The sequence below is a fragment of the Pectinophora gossypiella genome, chromosome Z, assembly GCF_024362695.1.
Source record: "Pectinophora gossypiella chromosome Z, ilPecGoss1.1, whole genome shotgun sequence".
NCBI lineage: Eukaryota > Metazoa > Arthropoda > Insecta > Lepidoptera > Gelechiidae > Pectinophora > Pectinophora gossypiella.
In genome coordinates, this window is record NC_065433.1 from 19,020,958 (window position 1) to 19,039,449 (window position 18,492).

The 18,492-nt window shown below is 34.1% G+C and overlaps 2 non-coding genes across 2 annotated transcripts; both read left to right on the forward strand.

Annotated features, from left to right (window-relative positions):
- Window positions 1-1,729: 1,729 nt before the first annotated feature.
- Window positions 1,730-1,817, forward strand: Trnay-gua (transfer RNA tyrosine (anticodon GUA)). Its single transcript is given in 2 exon segments — window positions 1,730-1,766; window positions 1,782-1,817. It is a non-coding gene; the product is annotated as a tRNA-Tyr (tRNA).
- A 9,187-nt stretch (window positions 1,818-11,004) lies between these two features.
- On the forward strand, window positions 11,005-11,076 carry Trnah-gug (transfer RNA histidin (anticodon GUG)). Its single transcript has one exon. It is a non-coding gene; the product is annotated as a tRNA-His (tRNA).
- The last annotated feature ends 7,416 nt before the right edge of the window (window positions 11,077-18,492 follow it).

Sequence of the window (18,492 nt, forward strand, 5' to 3'; positions counted from 1 at the left end):
CGCTCTAACCACTAGACCACGGAGGCTGTTACACTTGCACCAATGAGTTATTAATTAATCTTAAATGCGGTTTTCACTAACATACTTGCCTCGATTATAGACGGCGATACTGCTCAGCACCTATCACGTTGGTCTAACGGAAAGCTCGGTGAGGAGTGGGTACTTAGTTGATCTGACTACCCCAATTGGGATACAGTGAACTCATGCTATGTTATTTTAAGTTAATACGACAATTATTACCTTTAGATTCCCTTTAATCACGTTCGAAGGTAGTCTTTTAACTTTTTCACACAATAAATTCACTCGAATTATTTGTAATGGATATGATGAAACGTCATTACACTCAATTAATAACCAAAAGACCGCATGCTTAAAAATAATCTTAACGCTAGACACAATGTGAATTTTTAAATATAAAACCCTGTGATTTTTTAAATATAAAACGGAACTGGTTATTGATCAATCCACGAAAGTAAATTGCTCCGTTACAAAGGTACCACTCGAATTGAATTAAAAAGCTCTTTACAAACTTTAATTAACACATACGAAACTTCCTTCAATTGCATAGGAATGTCTGCTTCCCATCCGTTTAATTTTCATGACACGCTACCCAACTCTCCATTGAATTAAGAAAGAATCCAGTTTCCAATTTAAACTTTCCTGTCCGTGTTTCGTGTAGAAGAAAATAAAATGAAAAATACAAAACCTCTGAAACATTTTCGCGCAATCAGCAATTCTCAACCGTCGGTTGCAATCCCATCAAGCGGCTCCAGATTAGTCACCCCTGCGAAATCCCAAATTAAATCCATCCCAGAAAATTGTGACAAACGCCATCCGTCATCCAGCCCCTCATTTGCATGAGAAAAACTGTTGAAGAACAACTATTTATCAAATGGCAAGAGAACTTCCGGCGGCCATGACAGTAGGCGCGACGCGTTTCCGCCCGCCATCTTTCGCTGAACGCGACACATCCGGCTGCGGGTCTGAAAAATTATTACCACTAGATGTGATAATTATGCTTAATAATTAAATAAAATAATAAACAAATATTGAAATTGTGATAAAATCCTGATTTACCAAAAAAAACATGAAAGTTGAATTTACTCTAACTGTATTCAAAAAACCTATTTAAATAAAGTAAGTATATTATACGAAATAATAAGTCAATACCGAAACAAATATTCAATATAAGTAAAGTAAAATACCAACTTACGTATTTAAAAGGCACTTCTAGTGTCTTATAACTCTTCATTTTCTTTTGCGAATCTTCGTTGATTGGGGAGTGATCTCTATTTAGATAATTTAGTGGTTCACTCACGATGAAATATTCGAGGTATTTTATACGGAACTCCGCTGATTGCTGGCGATATTATTATCTTGATGAGCGCCATTTTGTATCCCACTTGTTTACGTCTTTCCGAGAGTTTGGATGACATACAAGTTACATAATCATACGATATGATAAGTATTAGACATGGTATCTTACACGTAAACATCAGTCTTTGTAGCGAGTTTTATCATTACGATATCCCGTGACCAGATTATAAACTATAATTAGTACCTCAGAGCTACTATCCATTTATAATGTATAGTCTGTTTCTGCCTTAGGAAGTAAGATATTTTAGACATGAATGTTTGCTCTAGTTCGCTACGAAATCATAACACGCATATTTTTCTGCTAAGCGAAAGGAAACAGATAGCGTTTGCACATTTTGCCTCGTTACTCACACCTTCGATAGCTCAGTTGGTAGAGCGGTGGACTGTAGCTGGTTTTAATTGTCATCCATAGGTCGCTGGTTCAAATCCGGCTCGAAGGAATTTTTGGCATTTTTTATTTTCTCACATTTTATTAACTTACTAATATTTGGCGGAACGTAATATTGGCAGATTCTAAAAAAATACTGCACAGTAAGAACAGGTGTAACATAAAGCGAAAAAAAATCAGGAAAAATTTATCAAAAATCCTAAATTCCAGCAAGAGAAAGTCGATATAAAAGAGTCACAGTCGTATCCCGAACAGATTCATTGTGAACAACACTAATTTGCAAAGGCACGTTGCACAGGGTGGAATTGAGAAAGAAATCACTACAACAAAACGCCTAATTTAATTACCCCCGGGGCTAAATAAGAAACATTATTTTGCTGGAAAAAATCCCCAATCAAATTAGAGTCGAAATTCAATTCTGTTCCATTATAAAGAATTTGAACGCACCTTAACCCTAACCGCGGACGCTAAAGCATTTCTGACTCTTGGAACCGTGTTGAATCAATTATGGAGATACCCTTTTGTACCCCGATGTCTCCTTTACAAATACCAGATGGGTAATTAAAAATAATTTCGACTTTGATTTCGAAGAGAAGTCTGTATTGGGTTCCTACTTTGTAATTGATTTTATGTTAAGTAACATAGTTAAGGTTTAAGTTAACATATTTTTGTTTGTGTTGATACTAATTTTACAGACAATCGATATTTTTTACCGAGATTTTACAGAGTTTTATTTTGATGTTATCCCAAATATTTTTATGAACTACGTACGAGGCATGTTCAGCATGCGTCAGCACAACTGACCAGAAATAATAATTAGTAATAAAACCTATTACTATTGACAAAATTGAGTTGTTGGTCGTATCGTTCTAAATATTTGAAATGCGATCCCACAAGCGAATCGGACCAATTATACGCAAATGAAGTTAACCCTTTCACAGAACTTTTTAATTGCTGTTAAATCGAAAAGGGATCAGTAAAAAACGGCTTAGTTCATTGTGAAGCTCTGGTTGTCATTAATCTATGTGGGTGGGTACAATTTCATGCCATCAGACTTTTGTTGTACAATGTTGAGCAGCTTTTGAATTTTGATACTCATTTTGATAGTGCCGAGATAATTGATGACGGTCTCAAGAGCATAATGAAATTTCTCTCTCTGAAAATGAACTCAGGAAAAGCGGAATCATTCATATAGCAAGATTGTTACTTTTTTGTATTAGTTTTTAAGCGCATAAATAAACTTTAGATGGTGATTATAGATTTTTAAACATTTTTTTTTAAACAGCAATGTTTTTGCATAAGCCCGAAAATTCTTAGCCTATGGTAAACCATTTGAGTAAAATAAAAAATATTTTTTTTAGAATAAATTTTCAGTTAGGTAGTCAAAAAATATTATTGCAGTGCGGCTGGCGGTTTTTGTTGAATGACGTTTTTGTGGGTATCATTTAAAAATATTACATACATAACTCGCTCCCGTAGTCCATATCAGGATAAACAGATGCAAAGCCACGCGGTATCGAAGTGCTAGGATGAATAGAATAATGAATCACAATTATGGCGATGGATTAAGGATTATATTCTCGTACTTTAATAAAACAAAAATCTTTGAATTTCAATAGTCCTCAAATAAAACACTAAATTCCGTTTACATACCTCACAAACCCAAGTTATCAAAACAAGAGAGTGGCTTTTATTCAATGATAAAGTTCTTGCCAAAACCAGCAATTTCACATATGAATAAGAAAGATTCGTATCTGAACATCGAGCGCACCCCTGTTAACCCTTCCATGACTGGCACTGATTCATCTTAACCCGTCAACGGCTGATGGATCAAGATATTAATACCAGAAGCGTGGCGAATCTGGCCAAAAGCTAACCCTTTTCTATGCATATTTAATTTTAACAGTGTAACGCTTGGGTCTTCTTGACTGATGAGAAATCTCTTTTCAACTGAAAGACTGATTGTCGCATGAGTAAAGGGTAATTAGGGGATTTTCTATTTGAGATTCTATAGTAATTATTGTTCTATAAATATATTTTAAATAGGGTTTTATAAATATCTAGTTAGGTACCTCAATGTTTATACATTGATTATATACGGTGATTATATTTTGTTATTATAACTAAAAGTAATTTACTGTTACTGTTACACAGTTGCATGGTTAGAGCTAAACAAGTTAATAATAAAATTTGAAAAAGTTAACTCAAAATAAATTAAACGCCTGTTGCTTTTAACAGAGCAAAGTAACGTTGCGACCAATCTTCTCTACTTTGATTGAAACCAGTTAAGCTTTAACTACAGATAAATGAAACTGTTGTAAAAAATATGAATATTTCGCACGCGGCTAGACCTCGTTTTATTAGCCGTAATAGCCCGCATAGCATACAATGTTTTGACCAGTTACCTAGTGTACAGTTAGCAACATAACTTCTATTAAAAAAAAATCTAAGGACGATTTTTTCTATGTACTGTACCTCCATAATCTTAAGACTACTTTTAAGCAGGGAATGAGCCACTATCACTATTTATCTATCCAAATAAAATGTTATCATGCGCAAATTAAAAGGCGCGTCAAAAAACTGCTATAATTTAATCAAATGATCATCAATAGTGCTTTGGTTCCATTAGTAACTTAAAATAACCTCTCGGAATTACAGTCGAAGTTTACATTAAAAAAATCGTAGCGCACTGTACTGATAATTCGTACTGCGTATTAATACTTAGGTCGGTAAGGGCGTGAGCAGGGAATTAGTATGCAGATGAGCGGAATTAGAGTGAAGTTGATCGATCGGACGAGTTACAACAGGGACACAATACACCCGCATCAGATAATTTAGACTTTGACAGAGGAAAGAGTCTCAAAGGTATCAACTTACTTCTTGTGTGAAAAATTGCATAATTATTTATGTTGGACGGTTTAAAACTTGGTCTTTATATCGTAACTGTGACTAATATAAATATCTTCTCACTTTAAACGTAGCTACAAAAGTTGTTCTTCACATAATTTATTTTAGATTTGTTTGTAATGATTTACTAGATAGTCAAACAGCCTAGGTACAGATTATGAGCTTCGAACTTAGAATTACCAGATTTTCATTAAAAATGCTGGTTCAGAACGCTCCTGGTGTTACAGACCTCTGTATGTATCAAACTTAGAATTACATAGTATAGTTTTACATGCGTTGACTCATACCAACCCCAAACAGGCAAGGAGAACCAAAAATAAATGTCAAATTGATGGTTAGTCAATCAATTACATTCGCGAACAAATCGCGAGAGATTGATTGTGTTTATATTAGAAATTCTAAACGAATACAAACGATACACATTCGATACGGCTGCCTAAGTTGACGTTCATCTGTTATGGTATCCAATGTAAATTACTTTCGTATTTTTATTATTCATTCAAAATTATAAAATAGTTATTATTAAATATTTGACATTTATTTTTTAATAATTTATTTTTCAATTTATTCACTCATCTATTCTACAACTGTTAAAATGTGTAAATAAAAACTTGAACGTATCATTTTGGAAATAGGATCGTATGTACCTAAACCATATCGATTAATATTAGCTAGTACATTAGCGACAATGCGAACCTTAATTAACGTTGATATGCTTAAGACGTCTATTAGACATTATGTAATTAGTAACAATTACCTGTGATCGCTGAATAACTTTGTTAATTAGCTTAAGATAACAACCAACCTAGTAAACGTACCTACTTACCTTATGGATGGTCTAAAGTCTCTAGTAAAGAAACCAACTATTTCTACTATTTACGTATTTTTTCTGATTTCTTCTACTTATGTACGCACCTAACTCAGCTGTAACTTACTGTTGCTGTAAGTAGTTTTAATACGAAGTAATCATTCCACATGTCACCAGAAGACATTATGAGTGTCACGCTTGGAATGGTCATCATGTTTCCATCAGAAATTAAAATGCATAATATTGTTATAACCGCTATTCGTATTGGATTACGTCCCACCTCACACTTTCCTAAATAATTTATGTAATTTTTCATTTTCGTCGACAAGTCTCTGAAGTCTACCTTAGTATAGTATATTTTGCCCAAACATATACTCACTGTGCTTACCTAAACAATTTAACATTAAAATAGCCCACATTATTACGACTATGCACGTTTACTTGAGCTAATTAATTTGATGGCTCGTCCCATCCATTAGAACGATAATGTTCACAAATTACTGTAAAACACCGTATCAATCTTACCACTTATTATTTTGACAGGACTCGTTGGAAATTCTATTACAATACTCTGATAAGGTACACGCTATGTCACACTGAATTGTACTAACATTATATTCGAAACAAAACCCACCAGTAAAAGCTTCTCAAGCTTCCACGTACATAGTAAAATTGTTTATTCTATGATAAAAGTATAAGGGCAGCTTTTCAATTACCTAGATTCTCAAGAGAAGACGCTTGCGCTTTATGAATGGAAATATGGACCCTACTCTACCTTAATACTCTATTACGATTTGGCAACGTTACCTTCAGTCTAGATGCATTTTAAAGAAAATATTAAAACCTTAATTACCCTATACATAATATCATCATTTTAGAATCGACTCCATATTAACATTATAACCATTCAACTCAACTCTTTAAATTTCCACAAACAATCGGACGTTTTATGAAAATCTAATTCCTGTCTAACATAGTTAAACTGTTTATCATACTGCTAATAGGAAATAATCACAGAGTAATTCCATTTGGGACAAATTTGATTTTGGAAAGCTCACTCGATATTAGGGCTGACAATTTTCGAATTGGAATCCGTAATATATTCACCCTAATACGTCAATATACGGTTTCATAAAGATGTAGTAACACAGGGCAGTCCTCTAAGGCTACAATTGGTCTTTAATACTCGAATTACCTACAAAGACCTTGTTGCGAACTCTTCGCAGATTTTATAATCTTTTTAGATGATTTCTATTTCTTTTTTGACAACGTTTTGTATCTTGGTTTTTGTGTCTTGCTTACGTCTTGTTCTTGTTGGTGAAAATACATTAAAATAACTCTCTCATAAACTAAGTTTGTTATTTATTCATATAGTAATACAGTCCACATCATAAACATCAGCTACCATCGTACCTCACAGACCTCTTTTTACTAATAACAAACTTACCTACATAAAAATATCAACAATATTACCATTTCATACTATAAAAACCAAAAATAATTTTGAAACAAAACAATACAAAGATAAATCATCATATATTTTTCAACATTACTTCGATTGCTCACCCTTTGTCCAAAAAGTGTGTGTTTAGTCCATACATATGGCATTGTTTGGAGACGACAGATTTTAGATAAAACCAATACCTCAAATTTCAAATGGGGATTAGAAAAAGGATACCAATTTGGAAACAATTAATTTAACTGAGTACTTATGTTCGGACCAATATATCCAATATGGTCGACTATGATAATTTTATAATCTATCATGCCATTCAAGAGGGTGTTGCTTGGATTAAGTTCAACGTCATTATTATAATAAAACCAATTAGACAAATTTATTTGTTTTATTTTTCAAATATTTGAATTTTCATATGATATCATTGAATTGAATCACTTTCCTTTAAAATAAATGGGTCACTTTTATACGAGTATAAAAGGACTGGAAAACACCCATGTGTGTGTGTTTTGTAACATTAATCGGTAAAGATTACCCCTGGAGTAGAAATTATATATTAATATTCAGTCAACTAGCCGAAAACGAAAGGGGTGAATAAATTTAATATGACGACAAAGTGTCGCGTCGATGCCAGTAATGCGTGAACAATTCGGTAATTAATACCCTGAATTTATTCGCAAATACGAATTTAGAATACATCCTATAACTATAAACATGTAGTTATGTTAAAAAAAATCTGTGAAACTTGCTACATGGGTTTTTATAGTAGGTATGACTTTCAATTTCACTGGCAATGTTACGAAAATAAACAGATCTTCTATCGGCATTATCAAATTTATTAACAAAAATAAAAAAGACATCCACGACGGAAATTTATTTACGACTTCCATTAAAGGCACGAGTATTGTGAGCCACTAAAAGTGTAATCAAATAAAAGTATCACAGTCGGATCTTCAATATTCATGAAGAACATAACCACGAATTATTGGACTGGTACAGGAGCAATATTTTTCTCAATCACCATTAGTCCGTATCTACGAGCCTACCGACCTTTTCACTGCATGATAGCAGCATGCGTTCTACCTCTGTCACCCTAAAAGCTTTCACCAAACTCTTTCGCCACTGGCCAGATTTCGATCTTATCTTCTCTTCCTTACGGTTCAAGTTTCATACCGTCACAAGCATCAGTTTGGTCAGATTCGACTTTGCTGTCATTTCGCAGTAGAATGCGGAATATGTCGGCACTTCACTTTTATTGTATCAAATAATAGGGGCGCTCTTATAGCCATTATCACGTGTTTGATCTAAAATGATACTTGGTTCGGCATGCTCTCTGACGAGGGGTGTCTTATTCTATAGATTTACTTATAGTACTGCCAAATTTTAACCCATATCAAAAATAGAATCAGCTTTTTTCAAATAAATAAGGTCGATAATCCCAAGGTTAGGGTGATTGTGAATTGTGTTGGTGGTTTTATAATACCGCGTCCATCAATGTGTGGCGTCACTTGATAAAGTCCTTTTCATAAAATTCAATAGGGGGAAATTTCTAAGGCATTACCTATATCTGTCTTTATCTATATGTGTTTTATTGGACAACCATATTAGATTTAACCCCATTTGATTAAAGCACTTTATTTTACATTTTCACAAAAACATGTTAAAATAACTGTAGAGCCTTCTTTATTCTCAAAGTACTCTCTTTACTCTTATGGTCATAGTCATAACAGTTTTCTTCGAAACATTTACATAATGCCGTCAAATTATAGCTCCGCACAAAATATTTTCAAGATTTTGTCTCCATAACCCATAGATTTCACGGTTGAAAGGAGACTTGAAGACAATAAACTAAGCTAACGGAGCGAACGATAACGCCCAGCCATTTGGACCATTCAAACTTGGCTTCGGATCTCAAGACATAACCATTTCCTATTCTCGTACGAGTATCATCCGTCGACAGAAACTAGTCTGCAAACTGACGTGCGCAATCAAAACACAATACGTTATAAATGGCTCGCATTATATCGAAGCTCTGGTATTTTTGCGTCTATTGCTGTTTCCGTTTCTCGAAATCAGTCTTTATTGTCGTAATATAGAAGCTACAGTTGATGTACATGAACAGCAAAGGCTGTTTCACAAATTGTATTTCTTGGCTTCTCAACTTTGCCCCATAACCATCCCGCTGCGATAGGTAAAGAGAAGCAATGGTTGTCAATAAATTTTGTCGCTTTATTTATTCGCATAGTTTGCGGGTGGCGTCGTCTCACATGATTACTTCGACGTTCGCATTACGTAAAATATAAATGTAATATTTTATTCCACTTAACTTCTGTTGTGTGTCTTCTGAGGGTGGAAGGCAAGAGGAATACCGCTGCCCTAGAAAGTAGCATGGAGCGGAATGCTACACCGAAAAGAACGTGGTTCTGTTTAGTGATGATGATGATGAACTCCTGTTATACAATAACCAAATTCTATTATAGTCATACGGCACCGTGTATTATTCGTTGCGGTGTGCGATGGCTTGAGTGAATTGCCTCTTACTTCACATCAACACAAGAATGAAAAGATTTCATTTTGGGACCCATATTTTGCTGTCTTATTCCCCTTTGCGTTATCCTTAGGAGACACAGATGACGATGCATATTTTGGAAAACTTCAACTTCGCCTTTATAGTACCTAGCTAGCTGGCTACCATAACCCATAGAATACTTTACGTATTATATAACGCTTTTTAAATTCTATTCTACTATCAATAAAGCCCAAAAACTCAGAAGTAGTACTAATAAACTTAAAAGCAAAATGTTCCGGAATATAAATAGAATTTCGTTAGAGGAAATAAACGAGCTTTGTCCAAAACAGGGTTATTATTCACACTTACAAACAGCAATCAAATCACCAATTACGGTTGAATACACGATAAAATTGACACACATAACAAGGGAATGCTTTTTGTTAATGAATGAGCTTGTTTAAATAAATTGTCTACGGTGAAGTTAACCCCGCACACGCACAAGGATAATGGCGGCTCCTCATAAAATATGCACTTGTCAACCCCGCAAGTAATTTTGTGGGTGTCTTGAAATAGTTGTGTTTTATAAAAACATGCAGATTACAGGTATATACTACCAATGTTTTAGGGAAAATACGAAGTTTAGAGTCTACCATTTGCCCCAAACAATTATGAAGACTTTATACTTACGGACAGAAATTGACCTCGTCATTTAGGTAGGTACTTCTAGATGTATTGTGTCCTAAAGATATTGAACTTTTTTGATTACTCGTTCTATATCACATAATAATTTTAACAATTACCTATCTTTACTTCCATTGTTATATTGAGTAAGTTAATCATAGTATGAGTTACTTCCGATCATACACAGTAAATAATAGTAATTTAATAAACACTAAATGCCATATCCTGAGACTAAAGAAAACTTAAGTCACACTCATTAAGTAGTTTATATTACATGACATTGTATGAGTCCCATCCAAAAATTAGGAAAACATAAACGGAATTCTATAACAATCAATCAAACATAATTCTGACAGTCTATCATTCGTGATTTTACAAAAAAGAGGGAAATTTTCTCGGACACGTTTTCTTTCAAAAGGCACGTGGCCCACAAATTGCTGGATACCAATTTTGTGTGGATAATTTCGTGGATTCCAACCGATTTGGTCGTTCGACTGAGTAATTGGTTGTTTTCTAATTGTTGTGTGTTTAGGGGGAACGTTAAAAGATATACAACAGCAACATAAATTACTGGTAGTGTAAGTATGGTAAAACCACAAAATAAACCAATAAATTTTATTTCTTATTATACGTTGATTTATTTAGGCTGCATACATTTACTACGCGCAAATTATGTAGCAAGATCCACATGTTATTGCGTGATGCTCGCACAAAATCCACAAGGTTACGGTGTTACTCCAAGTAATTTGACCGACTTTAAAAAAAAATAAAAAAGTAGTCAGTCAGTTACGCTTGCTATCGCCCGCTTTCACGCGCTATCTATAGCGCTAACTATAGCAGTAGTTATTTTCGGCACTGTACGCATTGCTCCGGTAGCCGTGATCGTCTAGTGGTTAGGACCCTACGTTGTGGCCGTAGTAACCCAGGTTCGAATCCTGGTCACGGCAGTGTTTAAACACTGTTGCGGCGGAGAGCTTTCTTTTTGGTGTTTTTGTATTATACAACACATTGTGTTGCAATTACTGCTTATCTATTCCGGTATGCCTTTGCGAATTCAGTAAAATAATTCATAGACAAAATTGATATGTGGTCATATCTCAGTGAAATTAAACGTCACGGCAACAAAGCTACACAATCAATTAAATTTTATACTCAGTGTCTCTCCCTCGCATCCTATTGTTTGAATTAACGATAGTCATTATGAAGTGAAACGGTTTATGGTTTGTTATGATTTTAGTATACGTATAACTTATTTTAGAGGTCAGATATATCTTTGCGTAGAAGGTAACATTATATCTCATGGGGTGGGCAGAGTTCATTTTATGATAACATTGACTTGACATTGTATTTGTGATTATACTATATTTTTTATCTAACAAGCCGTGGTAGCCCAGTTGGTAGAACGCTTGTCTCTCACCTTGAGGTCGTAGGTTCGAATCCAGCAAAGGCGTAAATCAATGATTGTCGAATTTGTTTTCGAAGTCACGTTTAAATCATAAATTATTATCATAAGGTGCTCAGCGGTGAAAACAAAACCCACATTCTCGAGAAATGCATTTTCGGGTATGTGACCTAACCTGTATTGGGCTGGTTTTCCCTTAGCTGGTTGGAAGGCCAGACAGGCAGTCGCTTCTGTAAAAAACCGGACCTGTCAAATCTTGAGGTTAGGTAAGCGGACCCTGTGAATAACAGGATAATGCTAGGAAGATGACGATGATGACTTTATTTTTATATCTGTATTTTGATAAGACTTATTGTGTGTATAATATGTCCAGACAAATGGGGAGCAGTGAGAGCTCTCACCCAGTGGATGTTCTACAGCAACTTTTATCGCTATATATACATATAAGGATAAATATTTCCTACAACAATTGTACTCTACTCTATTGGACAGACTTGTCTGAACAAACACATAATATACTTTAATTTCAGTAAGGACACTTATTTAGTCTGTCATCTTTAATCTCACGCACTCATCAATTTTCATCTGAAGCACTCAGAAAATATGAATAATGATTCATTAGAGGGCTAGTTGGAAAAATCGTGTTAATTAATGTTATTAATGATAAGGGACGCGCGCACTGAGGCGGAAACGAAGGGAATAACACCAGTGAGTAAATTAATTCAAAATAAACATAATGCTTTTAATTTAATGTAAAAGTTTGGTCGTATTTTGATCTTCAAAACAGCGTAGTATTTCATTTTCTCAGGGTGTGGCCTTATCTCACCTTAAATTTCTATTTTTGCTTAATTTTAAATTAATATGAAAAAATTGGACCCATCCCAATAGTTTCAACAATTAAAATTATCAAACAAGCACCGTAGCGACAATATATCGGAATGCTAAATTTAACCCAATCTCATATCGCACACATCAAAACGGTCATCAACCAAATTGTGTTTCCCGTTATGGGCTAATAACGAAATGAGGCCGTCTCCACGGGAATGACGGGTCAAGTTTCAATAGCGCCAAAAACCAGAAACACCACCCTTAGGGCCAGTTTGCATAAAGAGAGCCACGCATAAAATCTTACGACACTTCGTACAAGTATAGGACACAACTAAACAAACACACGCTTATGAATTCCCAGCCGTAATACTTGGGCTTAAACGTCATTCACGTGATATGAACCGCAAGTGGACCCAAGCCGAGGGTTTGTAAAATCATTACTGTGAAACTCGGAACACAATGTTCCGTTTAAATTAAACGCAGGACAATGGTCAGTGGCGTCTAAACCGCGTTTAACGATCTTGATCCTAAGTTATGTGAGGATTAGCCGTATCTTAATATCTTCTAGCATTAACAAGGGTTAGCGCGGCTGCTAGGTACCTACGCATGAATGAGTCCCGTGATTGAGCAGAGATTCAGATACGCGCTTTGCTTAGGGACAGACTATGGAGGACTGAATCCAAAGTGGAAATCATAAACAAAGAGAAAGAACTTAATTAGTTTATTTGACCTTATGGTTTCGTATGTAGTAAACTGTTTAAATCTAAATATTTATTAGCCATTATATTGTTGCATAATATTAGCTTTGTCATTAAATAACCCGCCGCTGGTTATTCCCGATGCAAAGATCCCCATATCGCTAGGCCGCAAGTCTAAATAAGGTTTTCAGATGTAATAATGTATAAATTATATAAACGACACAAACTAAATCATTTACAATAAATACCCTTGCGCGTTGTTCATAGCAAACACACAACTGTACCACCAGCGCTATCGTATTTCTGTTGCTATTATAATTTTAACAGGCGGGTACGGCGACGACTACGCTACGCGGGCGTTATTCACAATGAAGAAATTGTCAGGCGTAGCTATTGTTTAAATTGAAAATTATCGTAAGATGAAGAAATCCTTTACTTACAAAAAGGTCAAGAAAAAATAAAAATAATCTAATATAGAATAACACTAAAGAGCGAAAAAATGTATTTCATTTCATTTCAACCTTTATTTCGAACCCCATAAAATGCACTCAAAATCTGCTTTACAAGATGATTAATGATGTCTATTTATATCACATATTGTACAATATTACATTCGTCAGCGTATGATTTAATGTGACTTGAGATAGTGTCCAAGAGTTAATAGACTCTGTAACTAGTTCCTCTTGCTTATTTTTTGTGATGAATCGGAGACATCATTTAGAATAAGATGCCCTTTGAATTTTAAAATTATCTGTAAAAGGGGAGATGCTTTGTACATTTGGACATTGTAAAAGATTATAAAGTTCTTCACAGCTTTTCATACAATGGTAAATTAATGTGATGTCCCAGTCGATTGAACATCAACTCTAATCAGAAATACCTAAGATCTCAATTCTAGCAGCCATTAATATATTCACACATAAGTACAGGGCAATATATCAATATATCAACTTCTTAGAATCAAACTCCGTCACCTATGATCAACTTTTCAGAGTATTAATTATAGTTAAAAGTAAATCCTCTAATTTGCAAAGCAAAATTTTCAATCTCACTAAATACTGGGGATTACTGAGGGTGTATTTTAATCTCTCACCCCCTTTTGCCATTTTGTTTAAGATGTTGTGGCTTATGCAATCGGCCTTAATAAACTAGTGTCAAAAATTCACGTCAACCCCACATCTTTTAAACGTTTGAAGAAAAAGAACCTAACTATGTTTCTTTCGACTTAAAGTGGTATGAAAATATTCTAGAAGTAGGTACATTTCCGCAATAAATGTTGTTATACTTGTGTATTCCAAGCCATCGAAACGAAATGAGAAAGAATTGGTTTACTTCTGGATAATATAACTTTTTTGCTTTCCAAAAAAATATAAAATAAAATTATTTATTTAAAAAAAAGTACTTATACACTTTCTTTGTGGGATCGGGTTCGGAACCACAATTAGAAAAAAATATAAAAAACCAGTTTAATATTTTATTTATAAAATAGATGCGAAATCCCCTGATAACCATCAAGATGCCAAATAGAGATGGTAGATAATTTCGTATAATCCTCGCGACGCGCTGACAAATGGTGTTAATAAGAAACCTGTCGCGGTGGGATTAAGTCCTGTTAATTACTGTTATCATTGTCACCGCGTACGCTAGTGTTGGGCAATTCCTCATCGATACTTTTACTCAAACTGCTTTTTTAAGCATTACCACACAAGGTTTTTATTGGTAGATACTTTCTCTACGAATACGCATTATAAGTATAATAATCTGTTGTGAAGATTCAGAGCACTTACATAAAGTTTTCCGACATTTACCTTATTCCAACTTAAAAACCAATAAATATACATTATCAGAACTCCACTGCAGAACTCTCAGAATTAATATATTACTTAACATTATTACAAGAAAAATACAAAATTTATTAAAATTTTAACTATAGTAAACACATCACTATTCCAGTGACGTGGTATTTACCGCGGCACAAAAGCGGATTACTCTTTAAAATTAAAATAGGCGCCTGCGACCCACGTAATTAAAACGTGTCATCGTATTTAGGGGTCCAAAAGTGAAAATATGGTTAGGAAATTAAAAATAGTAGCTCTATACGCAGTGTTGGAATATTTCATAATATACTTTAAGCTGTTAAAATAGGCTACTTTCCAACTAGTCAAATCAGTTACTTTTTACTAAACGTCAAAACACGAAATTACTATGGAATTTATAGAAAAAGCACAATGTGACGTCATAAAAAAACGTGATAAAATGTCGGACTTATTATTACGTTTTTCTTGGTAAAAATTCATAAATAAGTTAAGTAGGAAAAATAAAATGTTTTTCGTTAGAATTACATCTGTCTTTACTACAAAACAAAACTACTGTAGAATAAAATATATGAAAAGAGAAATGGTGGTAGGTGGTAAAGGTACACTTGCAAAACAATTATCAGAGAAAAGAAAATAGATATTAAACGAGTAAAATACACATTTCGTAACTACAACATCTAAATAGGAACTTACTTATAAATATTTTTTTCTCATCAAATAGCAATGACTAAATCTACTTGGACTTCTTCCTTAAATATTTTTTTTTATTATTATTTTAGAAATCCATCGCGGGGTCTTCCTTCTTTAAATACAATATAGTAATTGAAAAGCTTTTAAAACGCCAAGCATAACGACCACAATAACCTCAACCCTCTCTCTTACACCACAAGATCTGCGAATCCTTTAACAAAATATGAGCATTATTGACAAATAGGCATCATTCCGAGTTCCTGTTATGATTGAGAGGCATCCAGGCAGATATATTGCTGCCATTTGACCTATACTGCATCACGTTTGTATTGGTCAACGAGATAGAGAGAGCTATCTGTTTGATGGACCTTTGGTTAACTATTCGTAATACGGATGTTGAACAATAAATGGTATAAATTTTTATAATATTTGACTGTTACATCCATCATAATATTGTACGGGTTTAATAATAATATATAGATTCTGTGGTCGGGCCCCACATATAGGTAGCTGAGGCTTGTGTAATTAAAATGTTTCCTATTCAAAATCGTATTTTCAAATGGAAATTTAATTTCGTATTATCTGCATTATCAAAAATTACAGGCTGTATTTTAAAATTGATGAAAATATTGAATCTAAAAGCAACCGCTTAATGAATATAAAGCGATTCACCACTTTCCATTTTGTGTACACCTTTCTAATTCAAGTTAATGATGTTCCTAACAAAATCCAACATGGTCAGTCCCATAAGGCTGATCGAGGGTCCAGTGGGGACAAAAACAAACTCTCTTTCAATACACTACGGACCCCTGTCAGCGAAACAAAACGTTTTAAGAATGAAAAATGAAATCAAGTGGACAGTGACCAGTAGCGTACACTGAAACTGGGGACTTGTCGCACGATTTTGTTTATAATTAGAGATGAAAGATTGGATAAATGATTATGGTCGACGTTCACTGCAAATAAATTTAATAGATTTTTAAACGTAATTTTTAAGTAGGTGTGGCTTTGGCTACCTATGCTTTTGGTGTTAAATCAACTTTTGATATCAAAGGTTTAAAATAGATCTACCTTATCAGCACCAAAAGACACATTTGTCTTCGATTAAAATAATATCTATACTTCAGCCATGAAACTTGAAAGTAATTGCCATTCTGTTTCACATGTGTGAAATTTTAAATGTCTTTTCTTATCTCCATTCATATACACCATACTTTTTCATTCCGGGTGAGCCTTCAATGTTCCTAAGCCAACTAGTCAAATCAGTTACTTTTTACTAAACGTCAAAACACAAAATTACTATGGAATTTGTATGAAATAGCACTGTGTCGTCACACAGTGTCATATAAAAAATGTGATAAAATTCATAAGTTAAATAGAAAAAAGAAAATATTTTTCGTTACTTCGTTAGTTAAAGATTTGTCTTTGTTTAGTAATAAGAATTTCATATTTTTTCTCGAACCTAGTATCCGACCCAATTGTTGTCTAAGGCAAAACAAAAACTACTTTAAAAAAATATTTCGGAAACTTTCTGAAGTCCATACACATGGCGCATTGGCATCCAAGCTTGACCATCCATTTATCAAGGGCACTTAGCAGAATTTACATAAAATCCGACACATGATTAATGCAGATACGTGATGCTGGACTATCCTCATTGAAGATTATTCTCGTGTTTATTTATTGTGCACTTGATAAATTGATGTACCCTCAAATATAGGACAAGGGGTTAGTTTGTATACTAAATTAGGTACCTAGTTTCCTAGGTCAAAGATAAATTATGAAATTCCGATTACTAAATAAAGACAGATCAAAAGGTGACAAAAAACATTTTATAGTTTCTATAATTAACTTATTTTTATGAATTATAATTAAGAAAAATGTAATAATAAGTGCGACATTTTGTCACGTTTTTCTATGACGTCACAGGTTACCATTTATTCAAATTCCATAGAAATTTTGTGTTTTGACGTTTAGTAAAAAGTAACTAATTTGACTAGTTGGAATAGTTTCACTTTAGAATAGGGACTACCCTATTATACCAATACAACCACGTAATACGTAATTTACCAATTGCGACTTCATGGACCTGTACAGTTGTAACAATAAAATATGAAATATATCGGATATGGTTGTTTATCATATAAAGAGAATTATCTAATAGTTTTGTTTTATAAGATCATTTTGAAATATTTTATTTTTACAAGATAAGAAGACACGAAACAGGGACGGCCATGATTGAGTTTCGTGTGACATCACATATCACATCATCATCATCAGCCGTATGACGCCCACTGCTGGCCATAGGCCTCCCCCAAGGATCTCCACGACGATCGGTCCTGCGCTGCGATCTGGTGAAGGTCGCGGGAAGCCGCTGGATGCGGGCAGCGCAGGACATATCACATAATAAACAAAAACTATCTGTGTACATTAGTAAGTGAAAGATGGAAAAAAAGTAAAAGTGCATTACATCTAAACCATAACGAACATTTCAAAATATTGTTCTGTTTTCTAGCGTAGTTAATCAATTTGACACATGATCATAATATGATGAAGCTAAATATTATTTACCTTACTACCCTGTAATACACTTCGGCTTCCTAGTGCCGATACTGATGATAGAGTCGACATTTTCTGCCCTTCAATGATTATATCACTAGCGGCATTGGGTAAATTAACCTCTATCGGTATACTTCGGGCCCCTAGCATGAACTAAAAAAATTAATAAGTTTTGATGCGACAACTTATTGATTTTCAAAAGATATAAACCGCCGTATAAACGAGTGAAGTGAGTATAAATACTCACTGCTTTCGTTTCTGAAAATAAGCGAAAGCACAGGTGCACAAAACAATAACTACGAGAATTCGAAAAATTATGATAGATACTCGAACTCTTCCGCACGGAAACTGTAAATCTCGCGCTAAGCC